General features: G+C 48.2%; 1 long non-coding RNA gene across 1 annotated transcript; it reads right to left on the bottom strand.

Moving 5' to 3' along the window:
• Window positions 1-656: 656 nt before the first annotated feature.
• On the bottom strand, window positions 657-2221 carry LOC149349392 (uncharacterized). The gene is made up of 3 exons (XR_016289411.1): window positions 2115-2221; window positions 1089-1193; window positions 657-846 (listed from the first exon to the last, which is right to left on the bottom strand). It is a non-coding gene; the product is annotated as an uncharacterized LOC149349392 (long non-coding RNA).
• Between the last annotated feature and the right edge of the window lie 9635 nt (window positions 2222-11856).

Raw genomic sequence — 11856 nt, 5'->3', positions numbered from 1 at the left:
TGCATCAAAAACTCCAAAAGATGTTTATTTTTTTCGCATGTCTTGAACCAGCTCACTGAGGTAATAATTTAACTCTTTGCGACGATCTAGCGGCGCTTCGGTCTCTACAGGGTGCTGGCCAATGAAGTTGTGAAAAGCACCTGCAGAAAAGAAAATATGATTGGTAGTAGATAATGCCCCCACCTTATCATTTAATTGGGCACTGACACACAACATAATGCATTGAGCACTGTGACATGCAACGTACGGCCAATGGCTTGTAGCTTTTCAGGGGTCATTGGCTTTCTGCCCACTGTCGAGGCTTCTGACTTCAGGTTCCGATGGCAGGCTTGCCCTGTAACGCTCCTTTCCAGGAGTTGTGGAGTCGTCCAAAGGCTGCGTCTTTGCAGAAACGCGAATCTTTGGGTGTCACCATAACTGCTGCCCACGTTGCCGAAGGAATAAAAATTCCATTCACGAGGTGGACCTGTATGCAATAATTACAAATGCATACCCCAGTAGCACAAACGGGGCTCTGAATTGCGGGCCCTCGTGGGCCCAGACAAGCCACAGACAAGCAAGGCGTCTCAAGACGCCAGGCCCTGAGCATTGGCAATGCTCAGTATCGTGAATGCACCTCACGGCTTCCATATATTGAATCAATAATGTATTGAAAATCTGCGTCGTAACATTGTTGGTGTGTAAACAGGTTGCTCGGACGATTCCGATGCTTGCGTGGTCATCCTCCATTATTTACGGCACATACCGCAGCATCGATGCGAAGCTTGATGTTTGTTCAAGGGCTTGAGCCGCTCCCCCTCAGGACGCTTATCGATGATTGCTCTCGCACGTGTACACCACATGCCTCTGTAAAGAAAGAATACAAACTATAAAACTAATTTTAGTCGTGTTATCATGAAGGACAAGCAATTTCGGTATGTAACTGAAAGAAAATTTTGCGCTATTCCGTCCCTCTACGCTGTGCAATCTACAAATTTTTAGTTAAAAAGACACTGGACAGTTAGAACGTTTCTGTTGACGCCGAGCATATCCCCGAGACAGAGGCAGGCAGTACTTAAAGAACAGAGTGATTTAAAATGCGTACTTACGTCCTAGCAGCACGACGTCGCCGTCATAAAATCCGCCTTCACCGCCGTGGCCTCCACCGGTCAAATGTTCACCACTCACGTCTTTCGGAGCGAAGTCATTCATCACTGAGACAAGGATGATAGCGTTCCACCATATTTGCACTTGACGTACGCATGAAATGCGATGTCATCTTTGATCATGGATTGATCAAGGCAACACGAAGAAAGGCGCAAAAAATTGTATAACACAAATTCAACGCCAACGAGCGAGTGCCAGAGTGTTTTCGCAGCTACCTTCATCGCTTGACACTCAATTTCCCAGCCGCAGGAGAGAAAAACCTGTTCCAAACAAACGCAGGAAAGGCGGGGGAGGGCTTCAGCATAAAGTCACCGCGCTGCGACCGGGCACAGTGAACAAGCAGAATCGGAACCTCCTCGCCACTTCATGGAAGCCTCGCGGGTAGCGTGGTCGGGAGGGCGGCTTAAAATGCTCGGTCGTGGGTTGTAGAGTGAGCGCCTCCGCGCCGCTTCGGGGAACGGCACTGGAAGGAACAGGACAGAAAAGCCAGGAATGCACAGGTTTTTTTTTTTGCGACCGGACCCAGGAAAAGCAAAGGCGATGAGGAGAGAAAAGAAAAAAGCTTAAAAAAAAATTGCGCAAAGACGGGTTACTCGTGTAAGGTTTCTACAAGTGGTTTTTGTTTTTATTTTGTTCTCTCGAGCGCTGTATCTTTTAGCTACCACGAAGCGTCGCCCTTAAGGGAACACACCAAGCTGCCGGCTCCGTTGAATTAACCTTTTCTTGTTTGTCGATAGAAATGTTCTGGGCGATTTGTGATTAGTATGTGTTCCTGATAGAGTGAAAGGTGGGGCCGCTCGCGAAGACGCTTGGACAAGTTGCGTTATCAATGGGCGATCACTTGAAGAAGAAGTGCAAAGAATTCCTGCACGAAAACCAAGAATTTTCTTTCTTCATCGATGCGTCGCTAGAGGCTGCCGCTAGCGAACATTAAGAAAGCTGCTGCAATGAACGCGACAGTAACAAACCTTTTTGAGCTTCTGGCGCAGTCACCGGAGGCTCGCCATGTTTATCAGCCAGTCTTGAAGTTCTGCACTGTGAAATCCAGAGTAATCTTCGAAGGACTTACGAAGGCTGCTGGCGGATATATACTAGCCGGTTGCCCGCACACAGCCGCCCTGGCTTTGTCAGGGTGCTGCACAGGAAGCAGCCCCCGCCTTTCATGCACAAACTGCGTGTTTTGCCACTGCAAAGCTGACGCTTAGCTCTTTTCTTTTCCTAGACCTTTCAACAAAACCGTGTATGTGTTGATTATCGCACTTATGCGCACGCTGCCCCCCCCCCCCCCCCGTTCCCCTAAAAAAAATCTGCTGGCGTACAACAGTCAATCTGCAGACCAAGCACCAGAACCGCAGCACATATCGCTCTGAATACAGGCTGGTATGTCCGGTTTGAGCTCCGTACCGGACTAGTCTGTCCGGTTTGAGCTCCCTACCGGACTGGTCTGTCCGATTTGAGCTTCGAACCGGGAATGGACTGCCCGGTAAGAGCCCCGTACCGGAGCGGTCTGTCCGGTTTGGGATCGATACCGGACCGGTATGAACCGGTATAGCCATCAAACCGGACGGGTCTCGCCGGTATGAGAGTGATACCGGACCGGTATGAAACCGATATGTTCCGGTAAAATCCGGTTTGCCGCGATACCGGATTTTTCAATAGGGAAGCCCTGTCTACCTGCTATATAACCTGGCTACCATCGACGCCGTGGGTCATTTGCTGGGGAGCGATCTGTGACTACGGTCCGGCTACCTTTCCGAGCTAACCAGCAACCCATCTTTTGCCAGATTGCCCTGCTGTACGCTACGAATCTTGTGCATCGTCAACTCAGTTCGTGACTGCTGACACGCGCGCAACGAAGGCACGTGCATTCGGACTGCTAGCGTCAGCACACGCAGGTCTGCCGCTGCCACGGAGTGCCACCGCAAGCCCTGTCTACCTGCTATATAACCTGGCTACCATCGACGCCGCGGGTCATTGCTGGGGAGCGATCTGTGACTACGGTCCGGCTCCCTTCCCGAGCTAACCAGCAACCCATCTTTTGCCCAGATTGCCGTGCTGTACGCTACGAATCTTGTGCATCGTCAACTCAGTTCGTGACTGCTGACACGCGCGCAACGAAGGCACGTGCATTCGGACTGCTAGCGTCAGCACACGCAGGTCTGCCGCTGCCACGGAGTGCCACCGCAAGCCCTGTCTACCTGCTATATAACCTGGCTACCATCGACGCCGCGGGTCATTTGCTGGGGAGCGATCTGTGACTACGGTCCGGCTACCTTCCCGAGCTAACCAGCAACCCATCTTTTGCCCAGATTGCCATGCTGTACGCTACGAATCTTGTGCATCGTCAACTCATTTCGTGACTGCTGACACGCGCGCAACGAAGGCACGTGCATTCGGACTGCTAGCGTCAGCACACGCAGGTCTACCGCTGCCACGGAGCGCCACCGCAAGCCCTGTCTACCTGCTATATAACCTGGCTACCATCGACGCCGCGGGTCATTTGCTGGGGAGCGATCTGTGACTACGGTCCGGCTACCTTCCCGAGACCAGCAACCCATCTTTTGCCCAGGTAAAAGGCACATCTTTGTACCTATTTTACAGCATATACGGGTTTTGGACCGCTAGTCTCAGATCGCTCCTTGGGTTATGGCTCCCACTGTTGCTGTTGTCGCTAAGGAACTCGAGGAATTTAAATTGTCCTTCGAAGCAAAACTGCGAAATCTCACTGATGTACTTGACACTGTGAAAAGTTCCGTGGCCTTGCGCAGTGATGATACTGTAAAGGAACTTCAAACTGAGGTTGAAGAGCTGAAAAAATCTCTTCAGTTCATGAGCAACGAGTTTGAAACCATAAAGAATCGGAACGCCAGTCTTACTGCAGAGAACAAGAAACTACACGACAGCAATGAGGCCATAGTGCGCAGGGTTGCCCACCTGGAACAATATTCGCGTCTGAACAATCTAGAAATTAGAGGTGTCCCTGTGACTCAGGGCGAAGATTGCAACAAGATCGTTGAGGCTCTCGGCAGCGGGATTGACTGCCCCGTAAATTCAGAAGATCTGGATAGCGTGCACAGGGTTCCAACACGAAACAAGAATGAAAAAAACATAATTGTTCGTTTCCTCTCGCGCAACAAGAAGGCGGAATTCCTGGCAAAAGCTAGGAAAACACATCCTACAACGACATGCCTGGGTTTCCCTCAAGCGCAGGAGGCTCCTGTTTATGTCAACGAGCATCTTTCACCTGACAACAAGGACCTTTTTTCGAAGGCTCACAAGCTTAAGAAAGATAACAAATGGGCCTTCTTGTGGACATCGAACTTTGTTATTCTAGCTAGGAAGGAGCAGAACAGCACAGTCTTTCGGATAAATAATGTAGACGACCTTGAAATGTTCCGTGAATAGACATACGGGTGCTGACGTTCTACATCTTTCTAACCGCCATCATGGCATCATATTCCCCGGAAGATGCTCGTTCGATCTTATCTGAAGCTAAAGGTCTGTCTGCCATCCACTTCAATGCTCGTAGCCCACGGAAGAATTACGATAACATAACCGCTTTGCTTACTTTCCTTCAGCATCAATTTTCCATCATCTCATTTTCTGAAACTTGGCTATCATCCCTTGATAAAGATTTGTATGCGTTTCCTGGCTATTCATGCGAATACGCACACCGTGTTGATAACCCCTATGGTGGTTCGGCTATCTACATTTCAAAGCACATTGCTTACAAAAGACGTCTTGATTTGTGTTTGAATGTGAGTAAATGCGAATCGGTTTGGATAGAAATTGATTGCAGATCTACTGGTGGCACAGAGAAGGTTATATGCGGCGCTATTCATAGGTCTCCTTCAAATGATGCATCTGAATTTTGCCAGGCTTTTGAACTAGCACTCCATAAACTATTACTCGAAAATAAAAACGTCTTCATTATGGGAGATTTTAATATCAATATGCTAGACATGACTAATCCCATCTGTGTCGACTACACGACCTGTTTCTACAGCTATGGTTATGCATATTTAATTAGCACGCCTACGCGTTGTACTGACCATGGCTCGCATTCATTACTTGATCATATTCTTTCGAATTTTCCCACTGCTCCTCCGGTTGGCCTCATAGAATGTGATGTCACTGATCATTTTCCGGTATTTCTTTGCGCACTATCATCTCGCTGTAGTAACAACATGTCCACGAGGAAGTCAGTTTTTGATAGCGGAAAATATTTTGACGCCATGTCTAATACTGATCTTTCATACATTTTGGGTCTCTCGAACCCAGAAGTGGCTGTACTTGAGCTGTCGAAAATAATTTCATCAGCAATCAATAAATGCACATCGCTCCAATCATCCACGAGAAAATATGTTATCCCCATTTCCCCATGGATAACTACTGCTCTGTTAAACTCTCTGAAGAAAAAAGAAAACATGTATAAGAAAACTAAACACCAGCCGTTCAATCTGGGTCTTAAATTGAGATACAAAAGGTATTCCAGTGTGCTAACGTCGCTTCTAAAGAAAACTAAACGATGTTATTATGAAAACCAGTTATCCACACATACTAACAATTCTAAACGAAAATGACAGCTGCTTGACGAATTTCTGAATATTCGTAAGTCACCTAGTGTTGTTAAATCTATTTTCCACGGTGGTGTTACTTTATCTGATCCCGAGGAAATGGCGAATACATTTAGCAATTATTTTTTCAATTCACCTAATTATCCTTTCTCTTCGTTATGCACACCTTCTCTTGAGCGCTGCCCTCACTCCTTTTTTCTTACCCCCACGTGTCCAGACGAAGTTCTATCTGTAATTGCTAATTTAAAGACGACCGGCCCCGGCGTTGACAATATCCATGGAAAGCATGTGAAAAGTATCCGGTCACTGCTTGCTCCAGTCCTCAGCCACATCTGCAATCTCGTTTATAAATCTGGCAGTTATCCCAAGCAGCTCAAGATAGCGAAAATAATACCGGTCTTCAAAAAAGGCGATCCAGCTTTGCCAAATAATTATCGTCCGATTGCAATTCTTCCTTTTTCTGACAAAATTTTAGAAAAACTAATTGAAGTAAGGTTGTCTAGTTATATTGAAAAATTTAACATATTGACAGATAGTCAACACGGCTTTCGGCGCGGACTATCTACAGATACTGCAATAGCGTCTCTCATAGATTACGTTAGGCTAACAATTGATAAAGGAATGTTCTCAGGAGCAGTTTACATAGATTTTAGCAAAGCATTTGATTCCATTGATCACTCCATCTTGTTTCACAAATTGGAATCTTATGGTATCACTGGACCTCCCCTAATGCTCTTGAGCCGCCGCGGTGGCTCAGTGGCTATGGTGCTCGGCTGCTGGCCCGAAAGACGCGGGTTCGATCCCGGCCGCGGCGGCTGAATTTCTTTGGAGGAGAAATTCGAGGCCCGTGTACTGTGCGATGTCAGTGCACGTTAAAGAACCCCAGGTGGTCGAAATTTCCGGAGCCCTCCACTACGGCGTCTCTCATAGCCTTAGTCGCTTTGGGTCGTTAAACCCCATAAACCAAACCAAACCAAACCTAATGCTCTTGAAGAGCTTTCTCTGTGACCGAGAGCACATAGTCTCTATCAATGACCATACATCTAACATAGCTTTAATTAACAAGGGTTTTCCACAGGGCTCAATTCTTGGCCCTGTATTGTTTTTACTCTACATTAATGATTTACCATCCTGTTTAAAGAATTGCAATAGTATACTATACGCAGATGACTCTACCATGCTATCATCGCACCAGGACATTAATCAGCTGATTCTTAACCTACAGAATGATCTTAATTCTCTTGAGCGTTGGTGCCACATTAACCGCCTGTCCATGAACGTCACTAAAACTTGTTTTTAGATTTTCCATCCCCCTCAGAAGTCATTGCCCATCACACCACTTCTATACCTCAATTCTGCTGCTATTTCACCGCAAGATCGAGTTTCTTTTCTTGGTGTTATCATTGACCCTCACTTAAAATTCCATCATCATGTAGCTGAAACGTGCAAGAAAATATCTTATGGGTTACGCGCACTAATTAAAGCCCGAAGCTATTTTCCAGTCCAAACTTTATTATCTCTTTATTACGCATTCGTCCACAGCCACTTAAACTACGGTATCTCATCTTGGGGTAACGCCTATCATATTCATCTCTGGCCTTTAATAAAACTGCAAAAGCAAGCCATGCGCATCATAACCAATACCCCTCGAATGTCACCCTCCCGCATTTTGTTCATAGATTTAAACGTTCTACCTATCTCGGCCCTTTATTTTTACAACCTTGGTATCCTATTCTTTAAGATTCTTCATCATTATCTCCCGCTAAGCATATTTTCTCTCGGCACGATCATGAGCAACATCGTCACACGGTTTGCGCTGCGTAATAACTTTTTACTACCTAAGGTCAGAACTAACCACGGGAAACAATGCCTTCATTTTTCATCCGTATCATTGTGGAATTCTTTGAACATAGACATCAAACAAACTAATGCGCTTTCTTTATTCAAGGTCAAACTAAAGCTTTTCCTTCTTAATTTGTGATTTTTTTGTTTTGTTATTGATTCTATGTATCGCGGCATCTGTGAGTGTTTTATTTTACATTATCGTGCATTACATTGTTTGTATTTAAATATTTCAGTAACTAATATTACACTATGTGCCTATATTTATTCTGTTTCGTCGCTAATTAATGTGTTGTGTATTTTATATTATGTTGCATATTGAAATTTATTTTCATGGGAGGTCCCGCCCGCGGTCTTGTACCATGGGACCTCTCGCTGTATACAATTGTAACTTTTATTGTATTACTCAATAAACTTTCATCTTTCCCTTACCGACCACATCATGCAGTGAGTCCAGTGAGTTCGACGCCAGTGACGACGATTTCGTCTGCCTGCTATCGCCAGCCGTGACTCTAGAAGAGCAACAAGAGGCAACCATCAGCGACGCGGCAGGTGCTCAAGCCATTCACTTTACGTCTGCGACATGGCCGGACAAGAAATCCCTACCGGAGAACCTCAGGCCATACTATCTCCTGCGCTCGGAGCTGTCCGTCGTGCAGGGCGTCTTGTACCGAGGTCACAGACTCGTCGTTCCCGAAAGTTTGCGACGACGCCCCATGGATATTGCGCACGAGTCACACCCCGGAATCAGCCGCACGAAAAGTCGGCTGCGAGAGCTCTACTGGTGGCCGCGAATGGACGAGCACGTCGAAAAAACGGTACGGACATGCGTCGTGTGCCAGTCCTGTGACAAATCGGCTCGTCCGGTGGCAGCTCCTCTGCAACCTGTCGCCTTCCCAGAAAACCCATGGGATAAGGTTGGCATTGATATATTGGGGCCTTTCGACCAAGCTCCCAGTGGTTGCCGCTTCGCGATCACTCTCCTGGATTATTATAGTAAGTGGCCAGAGGTTTTCTTCGCTGATGCCATCACAACTCAAACAGTTCAAGAATTCCTGCTTGGCCTCTTTGCTCGTGAGGGTTACCCTCAAGAGATTGTCTCTGACCACGGACCTCAATTCTCATCGATGGCCATGCAAATTTTCCCCCGCGAAGGGGCAATACGCCACTGCTACTCTTCATTGTATCATCCCCAAGCCAATGAACTTGTTGAACGATTCAATCGAGTGCTTAAGTCCTATATTCAGTTGGCTCTGTGCGAGCGACGCGACCTACGTACAGCTATTGTGGACTACCTCGGTGTCTATCGCTGTACGCCACATGCCACGACAGGAATTGCACCAGCCGTCCTACTTCATGGCCGGTTGCCCCGCACAAGACTCAACGTCGTAGGACTGCCGGATCAGTGCTTCTCAATGGATCCGACAAAAGCGCTTAAGCTTTTGCGGCAGAGGCTTGAGAAGAAGCAAGCGCAGTACAAGCTTTATGCGGACCAGCGGAGTGGAACCAAGTGTCGTGACTTCCAGATTGGCCAGTACATGCGTGTTCGCAAGCCCACTCTAGGAGGCAAACTGTCAGCCCGGTTTTCGGAGCCTCGGAAGGTTGCGGAGCAGCGTGGACCTGCATCTTATCTGCTGGATGATGGGCGAGTGTGGCACTCGTCCAAGTTTTCTGCGGTTCGTCCAGAAGTGGTTCAGCAGCAACTGTCCTCCCCAGCTCCAGCGGCCCTTTTCGCTGATATTTCGCCGCCTATCGACGGCAACAGAATGCCGCCGACCGGTCCACAGTCCGGAACCGTGGTCCAGGGTTCATCTTCGGACGCGCCTTCAATCCATCTGATGCCAGCCGCTCAAGTTAGCTGCCCGGGACCTTCATCGCACCTGGTTTCGCCCGCTCCGGAATCGGCAGTCGCTCCTCAACCCTCATGTAGTACATTCACAGCGGCAACTGCGGCTTCACTTCCTGCACCGCCTCGCCGAAGTAGTCGCAAAAAGAAGCGGCCCGTATGGTTCAAAGACTATGACATTCACTAGACATTTTTTTTTTTTAAGTACGGCGGAAATGTAATAAATATGAAGTGTGCCAGGTGCACTGCACGCACTCGCGCGCACGGGAGGAGAGAAGACGACGAAGTAGGAGAATACAGATCGGCTCGACCGTATGCTACCTGTACTGTTTGATTGCTAATTATCATTACTTACAACACTTACGTGACAAAGGTGGCCTAGCTGCCTCCTAGCTTCCATGTCTCGGGATTTTTCGTGGATTTTTACAGGTTGCTATGACACCACAAGGTTACGTGACAAAGGTGGCCTAGCTGCCTCCTAGCTTCCATGTCTCGGGATTTTTCGTGGATTTTTACAGGTTGCCATGACGCCACAAGGTTACGTGACAAAGGTGGCCTAGCTGCCTCCTAGCTTCCATGTCTCGGGATTTTTCGTAGATTTTTACAGGTTGCCATGACGCCACAAGGTTACGTGACAAAGGTGGCCTAGCTGCCTCCTAGCTTCCATGTCTCGGGATTTTTCGTGGATTTTTACAGGTTGCCATGACGCCACAAGGTTACGTGACAAAGGTGGCCTAACTGCCTCCAAGCTTCCTTGTCTCGGGATTTTTCGTGGATTTTTACAGGTTGCCATGACGCCACAAGGTTGCGTGACAAAGGTGGCCTAGCTGCCTCCTAGCTTCCATGTCTCGGGAGTTTTCGTGGTTTTTGCGCGCACTGTCAGTGTCGCCGACGACGCCGGGTTTTCTACGACACGAGCGCCGTAATGCTTTTGCGTTGAAAAGCGCTGTGGGAGGATACAATAAATGTAGGCTCGGTACGCGTTGCTTAAAGCTGAGGTTAAAGAAGATAATCCTTATATATAAATACGCTGCTCACACCTTAGTCGGCTACATAGGCACCCTGCACTCGCCAGGTGTCTGCGGCGGCTAGTGCTCAGTGTTCGTCGTCACTGTTCTGTGGGATCACCATTTCATTTCTTCGTGCTGCAAAGAAAGGCTACTGCGCCTTAATATTACAGATAAAAATCTTGATGTGTGTCCAGAGCATCTAACCATGTCCCTCTCTACTCTCACGGTAACGCTCCACCAGGCTCAGTCCGATACTCTCAAATTTCTATAAAAGAGAACAAATGTGCGCCATGGTTAATGTCACCACTTCACGAACCTTAGCGTGCGTTCCCAAACACCTTTAGAGCATGTGTTGGTAGCGGTCGCGGACTCAAAGCAGATGCCCTCGACTCATCGCGGCAAGCCCAGCGGAGGCTATCAAATGAGAAGAGGTTTTTGGTCGTTTGGTGCCCAGCTTTCAGCGGTCGGAAGCCAGAGAATGGGTTGGAGCCAAAAGGTATACAAATAAAACAAACTTTATACAGCAATGAGACGATACAGAGGATTTCACAATCACTATTACAAGCACATACAAAGTGATTAACAAAACAATGTAACTCGGACAAGGTTACACTCGAGAGAGAGTACAATACAAATGAATTATTGCACCTAAAGTGGACTAACATAAGAGAGAGGTAAACAAGCAAAACACTGTTTACCGGGCACTGCGACAGTTCGACGACCAGAGGTTCACGACGGTGCCGTCCCGCAGACTGGCGTGCCCTGCCTCGTTGGTCCGTGGCTGGGGCGAATGCTGTGGTCCCGGGAGGCGAGCGGGCGCGCTTCTCGGAAGCATAAACGGCGGCTCGGCCTAACCGACAGTGGTCAACGCCCTTCTTATATAGGATTGTTCCATGTCTGTCTGTTCTTCGCACCAAGGCAGGCGCGCACATACACACAGTATCGGCCGTGCAGTCTCCTTCTCCATGTCGCGCCCGGCGCGCGTCCCCATTGGTCAAAACGCCGGGAGTGGCTTGACTAGCATCGAGAACTTTGCGGTGTGGCGCCGCCGCTGAGGCGCCAGTGAAAGAGGGAGAGGGCACACGCAAGGCTACGCCCTCTCCATCGGTTTCGAGTAGAAACGTCTCCGCCATTCCAGAACAATCGACGTCATGGCACACGCAATCCCTCGGCGCGTTTCCGTCGCTGAGCGGTGATGAAGGGGGCAGCCACACACACAAAGCTAGTCACTCTCCGGAGTTTCCTTCTCCCCTTTTTTACGACGTACGCCGGCGAGAGCCGTCCGCGTGGCGCTGTTTTTGTTTCTTTTTTCAAAAATGCGCTGAATTTTGTGACAGTTAACAGCTTCCCGGACTCAGTAATAAAAAAACCTCTTTACAGCCCTTCCAAGCACGTGGAGCAGACACAAGGAATGAGATAAACACTACTCCACTTC

The sequence above is a fragment of the Amblyomma mixtum genome, chromosome 3, assembly GCF_055824585.1.
Source record: "Amblyomma mixtum isolate Tamu chromosome 3, ASM5582458v1, whole genome shotgun sequence".
NCBI lineage: Eukaryota > Metazoa > Arthropoda > Arachnida > Ixodida > Ixodidae > Amblyomma > Amblyomma mixtum.
This window is presented reverse-complemented; position numbering and strand designations above follow the sequence as displayed.